The following is a 12427-nucleotide window of genomic DNA, read 5'->3' on the forward strand; positions in this document are numbered from 1 at the left end:
CACGAGGGAAGCATGCTTGCGGCAACATCCAGAAGCAGTCCCAAGCGACGCATTTTTCTCTCTCCTTTAGAAACATCACGCACTGCGAAGTGCATGAACTGATTAGATTCTAATCAGAAGAAGCGAACGAATTCGCCTAAACGACAACGCGCCCCACTGGAGAAAATGCTGAGAGGTGAAAAAAGAGGCGAGAAATAATACGCCGCTCAAAAAACCAACCTTCGGCTGCCCACTGCTCCGCAAAATTTCCAGCGCTAGCGAGAACAGGACCGTAGTTTCCTGAAAGAAACTAAGAGGCAGGCACACGCGAGTAATCATTACCTAGCTAGCAGTACAAATAGGACTCCGCGCGCATTCAGCACAGCGCTACCCATAGGAGCTTAAAAGTGTTTAAGAGGAATTACTTGCCACAATTTTGAATATTACAGAACGCCCCTTTATTGTTTTACCCAATAAATATAAGGAGAAAGTAAAGTGCGAACCTTCAAATATACGACCATACTCTGGGTGACTTTTTCTTGCATTACTTTGCTGTGTATACCCTGAGGGTGCGAAAAACAAACGCTTCCCCTGGATGCAATTCTTCCATCCAATCCCCTGTCGAGACTTATCGTCCGCAAGACCTTGCACCGTTCATCACCTTCGTTGTAACAGCCAATCACCTTCAGCACACATTCAGTGGGGCTTCCGCCTGCATTGCAGTTAAGGATGGCAAATGCCCTTCCAAATAAAATGAATTCCAGTCTCGTGTCGTGCTCGTGAAAAACCAAAGCGCCCCCGGCGAAAGGAGCCCAAACCAATGGAAGCCAAAATTTCAATCGCTTCAATAAAGGCGCTGTCGAGAAGGAGGTATGCAAACCAAGACACGCGCTGCGCGCCTACCTTTCTGAGTACAATTTCTCGGCGAACAAAAAATAAAATAAAAGCTTGAAAACAGGAGCACTGGTCCAGTCATACTAGCTCTAAAAACATTGAAACAAAGCCGCTTCTTTCTAATCAACGTGCACCGAACATTTTTTTTTTAAAGGCAAGTGATCTCAATCCCGGTAAAGTGCACGGCTTCCCACCCACACACAGAAACATTATTTCAACACGCGTTCTCTACCCGCATGTGCACTGTGCCACATTTAGTACTGAGGTGGTGATGGCGGTGGTAACTGTCGCGTTATGAATGCGCAGTTTAGTCCAGCATGGCAAGAATTAGAAAAAGCACAGAAAATGACGAATAAATAAGAATGTAAGCACACGGAATGCCGTTGCCTCAGACGCGGCACCATTGTGTGCGAAGCACCGCCGATGCTAACCTCCAGATCTTGAGTGCATGCCTACAGACACGGTAGGTGTTACTTCACATCCTATCAACGTTCTCTCTAGTATGTGTCGTCATTTCTTTCTACTTTTGTCTCCTCCAAGGGAGTGGCCCCATCTTTCGACTGGCTCACCCCACATCGTCTCCTGTCAGCTCGTGTTTCATTATTCCGGTCGACGCCCAAATTAACGACTCGTGCCAGGCGCTCAAAAGACGGTTAAAAAGAGGAATAAAACAAATGCGCAAGGGCACAATCAGAACAAGGATCAAGAGCAGAAAGCCTGAAACCGCAGAGGCAAAGAACAACACGCCCGTCTAAATAGAAGAAAATAAGCGCAATTTTCTTGCGCTTACCGACGCTAAGTGCTAAGGAGAGACGGGCCCAGAACAAGAACCGGTGCGGTGCGTGCATCTACTAAGAGACAGGGCGCTATCCTTTTCGGCATAGCCAGCTTGTCCGCATGACGAGGCTTTGACAGAAGCTGAGCTATTTCGTCAAACTCGGGAGCAACGTAGAGCGCGCACGAAATGGAGTGAAACCAGTTTGGGGCACTTGCCACTCTCTCTTCGAGGCTGCACGTTGCCCAACTTATAGCAACGATAACAGCAAATATCAGCCTATTTGCGAAATGAAAGGGCAATTGCGGAGAAGGAAAAATAAAAGAAGCGACGAGCGGGATTACCGTAACCGTGAATTTGAACATTCGTGGTGGTATTCCATTCAAAATTACTAAGAAAGTAAAGAAAGTTATCTATAAACCTTTCAACTGAGCGTATAACGAGAGGCTGAAGAAAAGAAAAATGCAGCCTTTTTTGCGCTCGTTTTTGCATAAAGACCTCTCCTGCACTGATGAATGAAAGCTTATTCAAACCGTATACGTCTCTTATGAAGTAAATTTTTCTGCGGCGTGCCTTGAGTGTAAATACTAAGAGTGGCGATCGTTCTCCGTAAAGGTGCACAAAACGCACATTTGGCTATTAGCAGTTTGTATTAATTACCCTGTTAAAACCAGCAGATATCAGTAGGCACTTAAATATAACCCCCGTAGAGATTGTGAATGTAGAGTTCCTAAACATACCAGTCCTGATAACCCAGGTGCATTCATTTATTATAAAATCCTGGTTCAAATTTCGAGCATGTTTTGCTAATTTGTGAGACTACTACTATTACCTCGTCTAAGTTGTTTAGTCTGCAGTCAAAACAGCCTAATGGGAACGCAGGTCCAGAATGTCATTTTCATACAGTTATAAGTTTTAACTTAATGAAGATGCCGCTTACGACCCCTCAGGTACATTTCATATATTTGCCATGAGCGTTTAAACCGCGAACGCTTTCAGAAACCTCGGCGAAAAACCTCAGAAGACATTCTGCATTGTAAAGAGAGTTTGATTTTACACCTTCCATAAATAAGAATAGTAACATAGTACACTGTTGAGACATTTTAGTAAACGATGTTTAAGCCTCATGTTTAAGCCAGTAGCAATTCTAAAAGCAAAGTAAAATGGGGAAATAAAATTTAGGAATCATAAAACCGACGCAAAGTACAAATCACCATCGAAAACCAGAGCAATCGACACCATAGTTTTATACAGCCGTTTACGTCGAAGAGATCTGTTTCCATGAGACAAACTTCTTCGAGATAAGCTTCCACCTTTCGAGTTAGACTAAACGTTAATACGCTAGACAGAAGAGCATTGACGGGTAGAGCGGAAGTAGACTGATCTTTTAAATCATTTTGGGTAGAAACATCACGAATGGACGAAGGACCGAGAACGAGTAAACACACAGACAAGCGCTGTGTTCCTCGTTCTCAGTCCTTCGTCTGTCTATTCCATTCCAACTATCTATTCTACTACAGGGAAGATTTTCGTAAGCGGTGGGGCAATGCATTTGGATCGCTCAGGTTTGCGTGCGATTATGAGGTCAAAGTGCTTTTCACCCAGCCGCACTGCTGCAACCTCTGCTGTCGAATTGGTCCAAAAGTCGATTGAACAAAAAAATCTAGCCCCACTGCAAGTCTAATGCCTGAGATCATTTTCGCGAGCACTCGCCGAACATATGCGGCGTTCGCAACACGCAGTAAGCCGGTCTTCGCTCGTCATCGGACAGCACCAGGGAGCGGAGATGAAGAAAGAGTGACCACTCCATGGGTCTACAAGAGTCCACGGAACCATCACCATGCAAAAAATGAAAAATTCGTATATGCCATTTCTCTGGGAAAAACAATAATAAATAAAAAGTTTTAATATCACCCTGCAAACCACGCTTTGTTGTTTGTTTCATGCGCCGGAACACTAAGACAATCACTAGAAGGCAGCGCGCTTGGTTCGGACGACGTGTGAGTCTGATGATGATGAACACAACAAACAAATATCAAAGGAGAGCGCGAGGAAGAGAGACGTCCAACGACTCGACAAGGCTATGATTAGCTTAAGTGTTTTCGTGACGTCAAGAGAAGAGGCAAAGAAAAGGCAAATATTGCCATGCGCGCGCATACACATACAAAATGGTAAGAAGGCTGCGGAACAGACATGGACAGCAGCGGTGGCTCAGTGGTTAGGACGCTCGGCTACTGATCCGGAGTTCCCGGGTTCGAACCCGACCGCGGCGGCCGTGTTTTTATGGAGGTAAAACGCTAGGACGCCCGTGTACTGTGCGATGTCACTGCATGTTAAAGATCCCCAGGTGGTCGAAATTATTCCGGATCCCTTCACTACGGCACCTCTGTCTTCCTTTCGTCTTTCACTCCCTCCTTTATCCCTTCCCTTAAGGCGAGGTTCAGGTGTCCAACGACATATGAGACAGATACTGCGCCATTTCTTTTCCCGCCAAAAGCAATGTTTATTAAAATTAACGGACACAAGCAGACAAGGTCCGAAAAAAAAAGCAGTACAACATCGCGGTAGAAGACTAATCTCACTGGGAGCGTTCCACAGCTTTTGGGAGGCCAAGAACCCTCAAGACCGCGGAGAAATGAGAGGGTGCCATGAAAGGAGAGGTAACGTACAGGAACAGGCAGAGCGGTAATAATGACGAGGCAATAAGAACCGTCGTGGTGGAAGAAGCCCTACGTATTGAAACGTTCCACAAGAGCCGCTCGTACAAAATTATGAGACTATGGAACCTATATGATATGTAGAAGTATATAAAAATTCATATCCCGTCTATACGGTGTCCATAAGCATTCCACAAAAATTTTATGGGATTCCCATACACTGTACATGACGTCATATGGAGTATGAAAGTTTTCATACGTGCATCTATATAGTTCATACCGACTCTATATCCTTCATACTGACTCCCTGAAATTTCATGTGGGAACGCAATGGAATTATGAAACTCGTCATATGGAAACTTTAAGCAGGGAATATGAAACGATAAAAGGGAAGGGAAAAGTAGCCGAAGGATGAGGAAGAAGGCGAGGAAAAAAAGAGCACGCTACAACATTGAGCAAAAGACGATCTCACAAAAGCAAGCAGTCCAGCGTGAGAGAAATAAACAAACAAAACAACACACAACAAAGCCGACAAAGTCTCAGAAAAAAAGTTGGATGGCAAGCAGAGGAATAAAGGAAGTTTGCTTATAGAGGTGGCTAACGGGGCGGAAAAACCAGGCGAGGAGGCTGAACGAAGAACTGGAAAAACGACAAAAAAATGGAGACTTGGAAAGGCAAAGCACAAACAAACAACTAAAATCTTTATTTCTGGCATCACTACACGGGATGATCCAGCCTGTCATAGCCTTGCGAGCACGCTCGAGCGTGCGCGTGGCTATGACTCTTACGGGACGATGGACGAACAAAAAAATCAAAAGAATGCAAACGTTTTCTTTTTTTTCTCTCCTGTCGTTTTTTCTTATATTCCCCGGTCTGAGCCTCACTTCAAAATCTGTTTTTTTGGTTCTGAGGAAAGGAGCGGCAGAGAGAAAGTTTTGGCATATATTAACGTAAGCTTATTTGATCCTTTAGAGTGCTAATTCTTGGCCCGGTTCGGCAGCCACATTTTTTTGCCCAGTAAAGTGAGAGTCGCTCCGACCTTCTTTTTCCCTCTCGTAGACGGACGTCGCTTCTGCTGTTGCGTCGCTGTCTCGAGGAGCGCGTTGCTCGGAGATTTGGCACCGACCCAAGCGGCTTAAACGTCCACCGATTGCGAGGAGAGACGTACAGTGCCCGAACATAAACAAGATTAGGGAAGTGGTGGGAATGGGAGGAAGCGAATGAGGCAACGGAAAGATGAAGAACGCTAGGGTGGAGCGAACATACATTTTGCTTAAAGTTGCGCAGAAGTGACATCCGGATTGCGGCAAGCTCTATTTCGAGAAATTGGTGTTGTCTGAGATGAGATTTTATGCGCAGACAGTGACGCGATTCCCGACGTAACGTACACATCGCCGGCGGCTGTATCATACTGTTGACGAACCGCCAAATGGCTCACCAACTGTTATTTAAGCACGCACCAGGAAAAGCGGAAAATGTGCGTTAAAGTTCGGGTTGCAAATAATAAGTGAAGTAATCGCGAATAAAAATGCAACTGGTCGGAAAGGAAGATAACACAAGATGAAAAGAGAAACGTGCCCTTTAATTAGCATCCTTTGAAAAGCTTTCAATGTCACCTAATGAAATAGAATACCTGAAAACATGCCCAACGGCCAGTGTTTCCGACGTCATCCGGTTGGACGCGTGCCTAAGCACTATAAGATCCTTTCGCAAAACCAGATTTACAAATCAAGAGAATTTAATTCACCGGAATCGTTTTTCTGAACGCTGCCATCACGGGTCCCACGTTGTTGTGACCGCTTCTTAGACGTTCCATATATATATATATATATATATATATATATATATATATATATATATATATATATATATATATATATATATATATATATATATATATATATATATATATATATATATATACACGAAAACGCATTATAATGTTCTCAGAATTCATTAAAGCTATATATAACGAAACACAAAGCTCCGGTCTGTAAAATATGTCAGCAAGCATAACAACGGTGAGAAACTGTTTCCTTGAAAACGATAAGAATTGTATGCTGCCAAGAAATGGGCATCCAGATTTTCCCGTGCAGTTTAAGCTAGCATTTTTACAAACAAACGGTCGATAGGATCAGTGTTTCTCGGGATCTCTATGAATGCTGCGTGCACCGACATGCGAAAGTCATTTATTAGCTAAGTATGCTGGATATATAAATTTAGAAGGTTTCAAAGTGGCGCCACGAAGACCATTTCCGAAATAAGACCTGTAACGGCAGCATATGAATGCTCACACTTTTATGAATGTCAGATTCGTCGTCAGGTATCCAGGACTAGAAAAAAACAACCATACTCATAAGAAGCGCTCAGAAGGTTATAATAACTGACATCTTGAGTGCAGAAAAAGGCTACAAATAACGCGGACCGCGATGCTCCAACTAGGCGAGTTATGACGCAAGTAACTTTGATGCTGCACCCGAATGCGAGCAGCACCATGAAGAAAAATTATCCTTGGGAGCAAACACTACTAACCAAGTCACACAACTAGAACATCCGGTCTAGCGGACAGCTGCGAACAGATGTTTGATATAGAAAAACTCTTCCAGCTATACCATACCATCACCTTTCAAAATAAACCCTTCAACACGCATCCTGACCCTGCTAGAAATAATTACACTACGGAGCATGACTTCCGTCGAATGCCGTAGTCTCTCGAGTTAGTGTGTACAGACCCCGTGAGAAGTATACAGCCCAAGGCATTTGCTTCTGAGCTGTTCAGCGGGGCTCTCTACCACATCAAGCAGTCCAATACTGGAGAGGATTGAGAACGCGAAATCAGTCCACTTTCGATAGATTACGGTCGCTGAGGATGCATAACGAGGTGATATCGACCATTCTTTTCCCCTGCGTTTGGTTTTATTTCGGGGGAATCTAACAAGAGTTTCCTAAAATTTGACACGAATGAACGAAAAAGCTAAGTAACTCAGACATATGAAGCTTTTTTCTGATAGAATTTGCAGCATCTTGTTCTTCGGGATGTTTTCGAAGAATTGCGGTGAAAAAAGTTGCTACTTAAAAGAGAAGTACCGGAGCAACAACGATGTCTCAATGTAGCGAGGTGTTTCGCAATGTTTCCTTGCACTTCGGAGCTGGCAAACCGTCAAACCGTAAGGTTCTTCAATTTTATTTTTTTCCCACTTCGCTAGCAATTTCTTCGTATTAGAAGGAAGCAGAGAACAAAACGCACGACTGCTCCTCGCTTTATAGCTGTAACGAAAAGGAGGCTGCTGTGGCCTACCTGCAATACACCCCCCGATTTCTTGCATCAGAGAGAAGCTTCCGAAAACAGAAGCGTTGATATCACGATGTAGTCCGCGGTATCGCACGACGACGTAAGATGCAGACCACACATAAAAAAAAAACATTGAACTCTCTTCTGTCATTTCAGAGGGATGTCCAAAGCCCTAATGGAGTCTGCCGCTCGCCCAAAAGTAACAGTTTTTGCTGTTGCGTAGATATTAATGCCTAGTAGACTCCACTTAACGGTAATTTAAGAGAAGTATCGTAATTCAGCCAGCCAGCTAAACCTAGACTGGTTCTACTACTACAACGAGACGAGCTCGTATGAAATAACACAGCCCTATGCAGCACTCGCTCTACGAGAAACGTGGTTTCATAAGTTCTCGTATATGTTCTTCTGAGTATGAGCAAAACGAATATGAAAAAGTACGTGCGCTGGTTGCTCAAATCCAACCCAAAAATAATATCAATGCGGCTCAAACGACGCGGCGGCCGTGGGCGTAATCAAAGAGGCATTTTACGACGTTACTGCTTGCTTTTCAAGTGCTCATTTTGGGTGTACCTTTCGGTAATCTTTGGCAAGCATCACTAGCCGGCCGGTATTGAGTTTCAGAGTCCGGAACTTAATGCAGAAATAGCAGTATTCAAGGCTAGCTGTTTACACTAGCGCAGAATCAAGTGACACTAAAAAGTATTATCAGGGGCAACGAACGAATGCAACACGTGGCTACGATTAAGTGGAAGCAAAGATGTGGTTTGAAACGTGGGGAAAGAAAGATGTGGAAATAAAATGACATCAAGCAAATGGCGGCAAGTAGGTCTCAATAAAGAAGATGCGACGAGCATGTGGCAATATAGCGTCATGAAAAAATCCAAGCGCACAAGTAAAAGCGAATGAGATGCAAATAATTGGAAGCGAACTAGTACAAATAAACAATTCCCTACGAGCACTTGATAGCAAAGAATTGGCAGGAAAAAGGTGCCAGTGAATAAGCGGTCGTAAGCGGCAGCAAATAAGAGGCCACAAGCACGTGAATGCAAAAAATATGCCCGTAAGGGAGGGGCCAGTGGCTGTAAAGAGTGGCAACAAACAAGTAGCAACGAAGAATTAACAAAGTGGCGGAAACATAAAGTCGAATGAACAAGTGGAAATGAGCAATTGGCAGCAGAAAGCGGAAAGCAGAAAAGGCAGCACGGAAGTGCCACTGTAAAAGAGAGAGAGAGAGAGAGAGTAGCCTGTTATACTTGTGGCGCAGGCAGAGGCTCTCTTTTTTTTTCTTTTTTTTTATGCCTCACCATAATTTATGTAACAGCAGAGCAAAGAAATTTTGGCTAAGCAGTGTGAACAAAAAAAAGCAAAATATTCGCGCAGGCATAGACGCTGCCCACTCTGGGTTACTACCGCACAAGGAGCCCGTCAAGGCGTCAAGGCGTGGCATTTAACGTCACATGACATGCTTGTCGTGACGAGGCTTCAGGTGCCATGCTTAGTCACACGTGTTATCATACACACCGGCCATGCGTGATCACGTGACCTTATACCTGGCACCGACACAGGGGCCGTATTCTATAAGCTGTTCATTTTCCATTGTCTGTTTCACGTCCATACGGCCCTCTGCCAGCGGTCACCTAGATATAGCCCCAAGCTTTCAAGCTTCTTAGGCAAACGACCCAGCCATTTGGTGGCTGGCGACCGGACTTCAACATGGGCTGCATATCGCAGCCAATTGCCGCCAGTAGACAGGTCCGGTCGGCTGCTCTTGAATGAGTGCTGCGATGCACCTCCCTGTTGGCTTCATACTGCACCCAATTTCAGCCAATGGTGAGATCCGGTTGCCAACCACCCGATGGCCGGCTCACTTCCCACAGACGCTTGAAAGCCACGCCTATATCTGAGTGACCACGGACAGAGGACCAAAAGGACCACGAAATGTGGACAGCTGGTAGATGCAGCCCCTGGTGCAATACCGACACCGTTAAATACGCCGACGAGTTCATTATGTTTCTCATGAAAAAGCGGAAAAAGCAAGTAGCTGTGCAGTTGTGGCAATGAACAAGCGATAAACAAGTGCCAATAGACCGTTGGAGAAAAATACGTATGGCATGGTTTATGAGGTTTAACGTCACAAAGGTACATGAGCCGATAGCAAAGCAGTAGCTGAGCACTCAAGAATAATTACGACCATCTGGGGTTCCTTTACGTGCAGTGATATCACAGAGCATACGGGCGCTTTCCTTTACGCCTCCAGGCGACTAAGTGGCAAAAAATATCCCTTCTTCGCAGGCCGCAGCTTTTGATTACGGCTTCCGTAGCAGCGCAGGATCACTACGCAGAGAAATCCGATTTCCAATTTTGCGCCTGCTCAGCTTCAACTTGAGATAATGAGCTGGGTACGTACTATCGCGATCATGATATCATGAAACGCATGTTCTCGAAAAAAACGTCATGGCAGCTCCACCTCGCGGCTCAGTCGCGTGGAATTATTGCCAGCAGATAGAGCATGCCTGTGCCTTCATGCTTTGACGCATTACGTGACTGCTCTGAAGCAATTGTTTTTCTGCACACTCGCGTCCCGTAACATTTTGCTCGCGATAGTACTTGAGCTGGGTGCATGACACACGCGACAGACACGAAAACTCGTTTGGGTAAGTAGAGTGAACACCAAGGGAAGGAAAAAGTACCACCGAGGGCGATCACTAATGAGATGCTGCACTGATACCCGGATAATAGTGCGAAATGTATTGGCACCTGCTGCTGTAGAAGGTGACGCTACCGAGTTTTGTGTCAATGGTGTATATTTTACCTCTACTGACGGGTTTATTCCTGGCGTGCTAAAACGACAGAAAACCAAGAGCACTCAATCGAAAACCTATCTACAGAAGGCTGCGGCTTCTGGAATACAGCACAGAATTAGACTTCAAGAGACAAACCTACCTCTGTGTGCGAAAAGCTGCCTTTTCTATCGCTGTGTGTGCACGCGCGCGTGCTTGTATGTGTCTATCATACGTGCGTGGGTGTGTGAGGCGAATTTGGCATCGGTTAAGCGTTCATGCTGCTGGCGAGTTACAGCTGGTGGATGGGCGTTAGGGTTCAAGCAAACCGCAGCAACTTGCGGGCACCCTCCAGATCTAGAAGGTGCGTCTCTGTAGCACCCATGGCGCCTTCATCTCCGAGCGCATTCCAAATTCTATAAGCACAATACTTTCACGCCAGGCCAGGATGGGTTCCGTATAACGGCTCTCGCCATATAAATGAAACGTCCTTCTTCCCTTGATGTTACCAGGTTTACAGTTCGGCCTCCCGTTATAACAGCGACGCATGCCCACCGTCGGTGAACAATTCATCAATCGTAGAAGAATGTAACTACATAAAACTTCAGTACACTCTCCGCGGTGGCTCACAAGCTGTGGCATTTGGCAGCTGAGCCCGACGTAAGATCAACTTCCGGCCGCGATGGCCGCATTTCCATATAGATGAAGTGAAAAACGCTCTAATGCTGTCGATCTTTGTAGGCCGTGCCCAGGATCTCCTCGTAAACGCTGCACAACAAGTGGCAATCTTAGCAGCACGGTCGCGGTAGTGTCATTCTAATTATGATCACTATTATTAAAAGACTCGTAACTTAGACGGTGATGCTCTGGTAAGCAGAATTTTTTTTACGATCTCGACGCGTTTCTTTGAAGAATATCAAATAGAGAAGACAGTCTGAACTTTAGTAATGGGGCCTTCTTAGAAAGGTTACATTCATGCTTTGTCGAAGGCGCAGAGCAGCTCTACTGTCGGTAAGTGCTGTCCGCTGCACAGGCTGGAAAACTTATAACCACCCTCACGCTCCTGTTTAAAGGCCATCAACGGCACGAGAAGCACTTCTGAAACGTTCTCTAGGACGATTTACCTAATTTCACGTTTTGTTACGGCCCATATGCATACTAATTGGAACACACCGACAAAACGGGTCATGCATACGGAAAATTTTTAAATCATACAGACTGCCTATGACGCCGCGCACATATCAGAAAGAAATCAATATTAAGCCATACGAAAAAGATTTGGTAAGCATTTGAACTTCTCGATATTTTTCAAAATCTTGTGTACACAGTATTGTCTACAATTACTAACAAGGTAGTGATAATAAACGGTTCCGTGGAGCGTAGCGCTCTGTACCTAAGCGGCAAAGACTGACTTCCGCCCTCGAACTTGTGTTCAGCACCGTACAGTCGCTGCCACGCTAGCCACAAAGGCGGACAACACTGCAAGAAATTGCTCTGTTATCTTCCACAGCCACCTCCTTCATGTAGTACCGTCGAAAGAGAGGTTGAAGGGTACTTTGAATAAGAAGATAAATAAGTTGTACAGCCTACGGAGACCACAGATCCCGGAACACGACGAGCTACGTTAGCGAGAATATCGACCGCCCCTGTATTCTCAAGGGCGGTCCAAAGGCACAGCCCTATACGCTATACAACAAAGGCTGTTTTCTTCCCCTTTTTTACCTCGCAACTAATAATACGCCATGGGCAGCAGACCGCCAAGCGAAATGGAAAATAACGCAACGTCGGCTCAGGAAGAACCCCAATAATTATTGTCACCACCACATATGAAGTCAAAAGGTTAAGCTTTATTGCACTGGAGCACGCTTCAAGCTGAAACAACAAAGACGTCAATACCGCCCGGTAATGTCGTTCAAGAGCCGCGTATGTGACAGCGTGCTGCGTTCACCGGCGCTGAGGAAAAATAGTAGAACAATAAAATCAAGAGCAAAAAACAAGGGCGCCGCCTCACGGTATCGCGTGCCAGCATCGCGTGCCAGCAGGCTAAATG

This window comes from Amblyomma americanum, chromosome 9, assembly GCF_052857255.1.
Source record: "Amblyomma americanum isolate KBUSLIRL-KWMA chromosome 9, ASM5285725v1, whole genome shotgun sequence".
Lineage (NCBI taxonomy): Eukaryota > Metazoa > Arthropoda > Arachnida > Ixodida > Ixodidae > Amblyomma > Amblyomma americanum.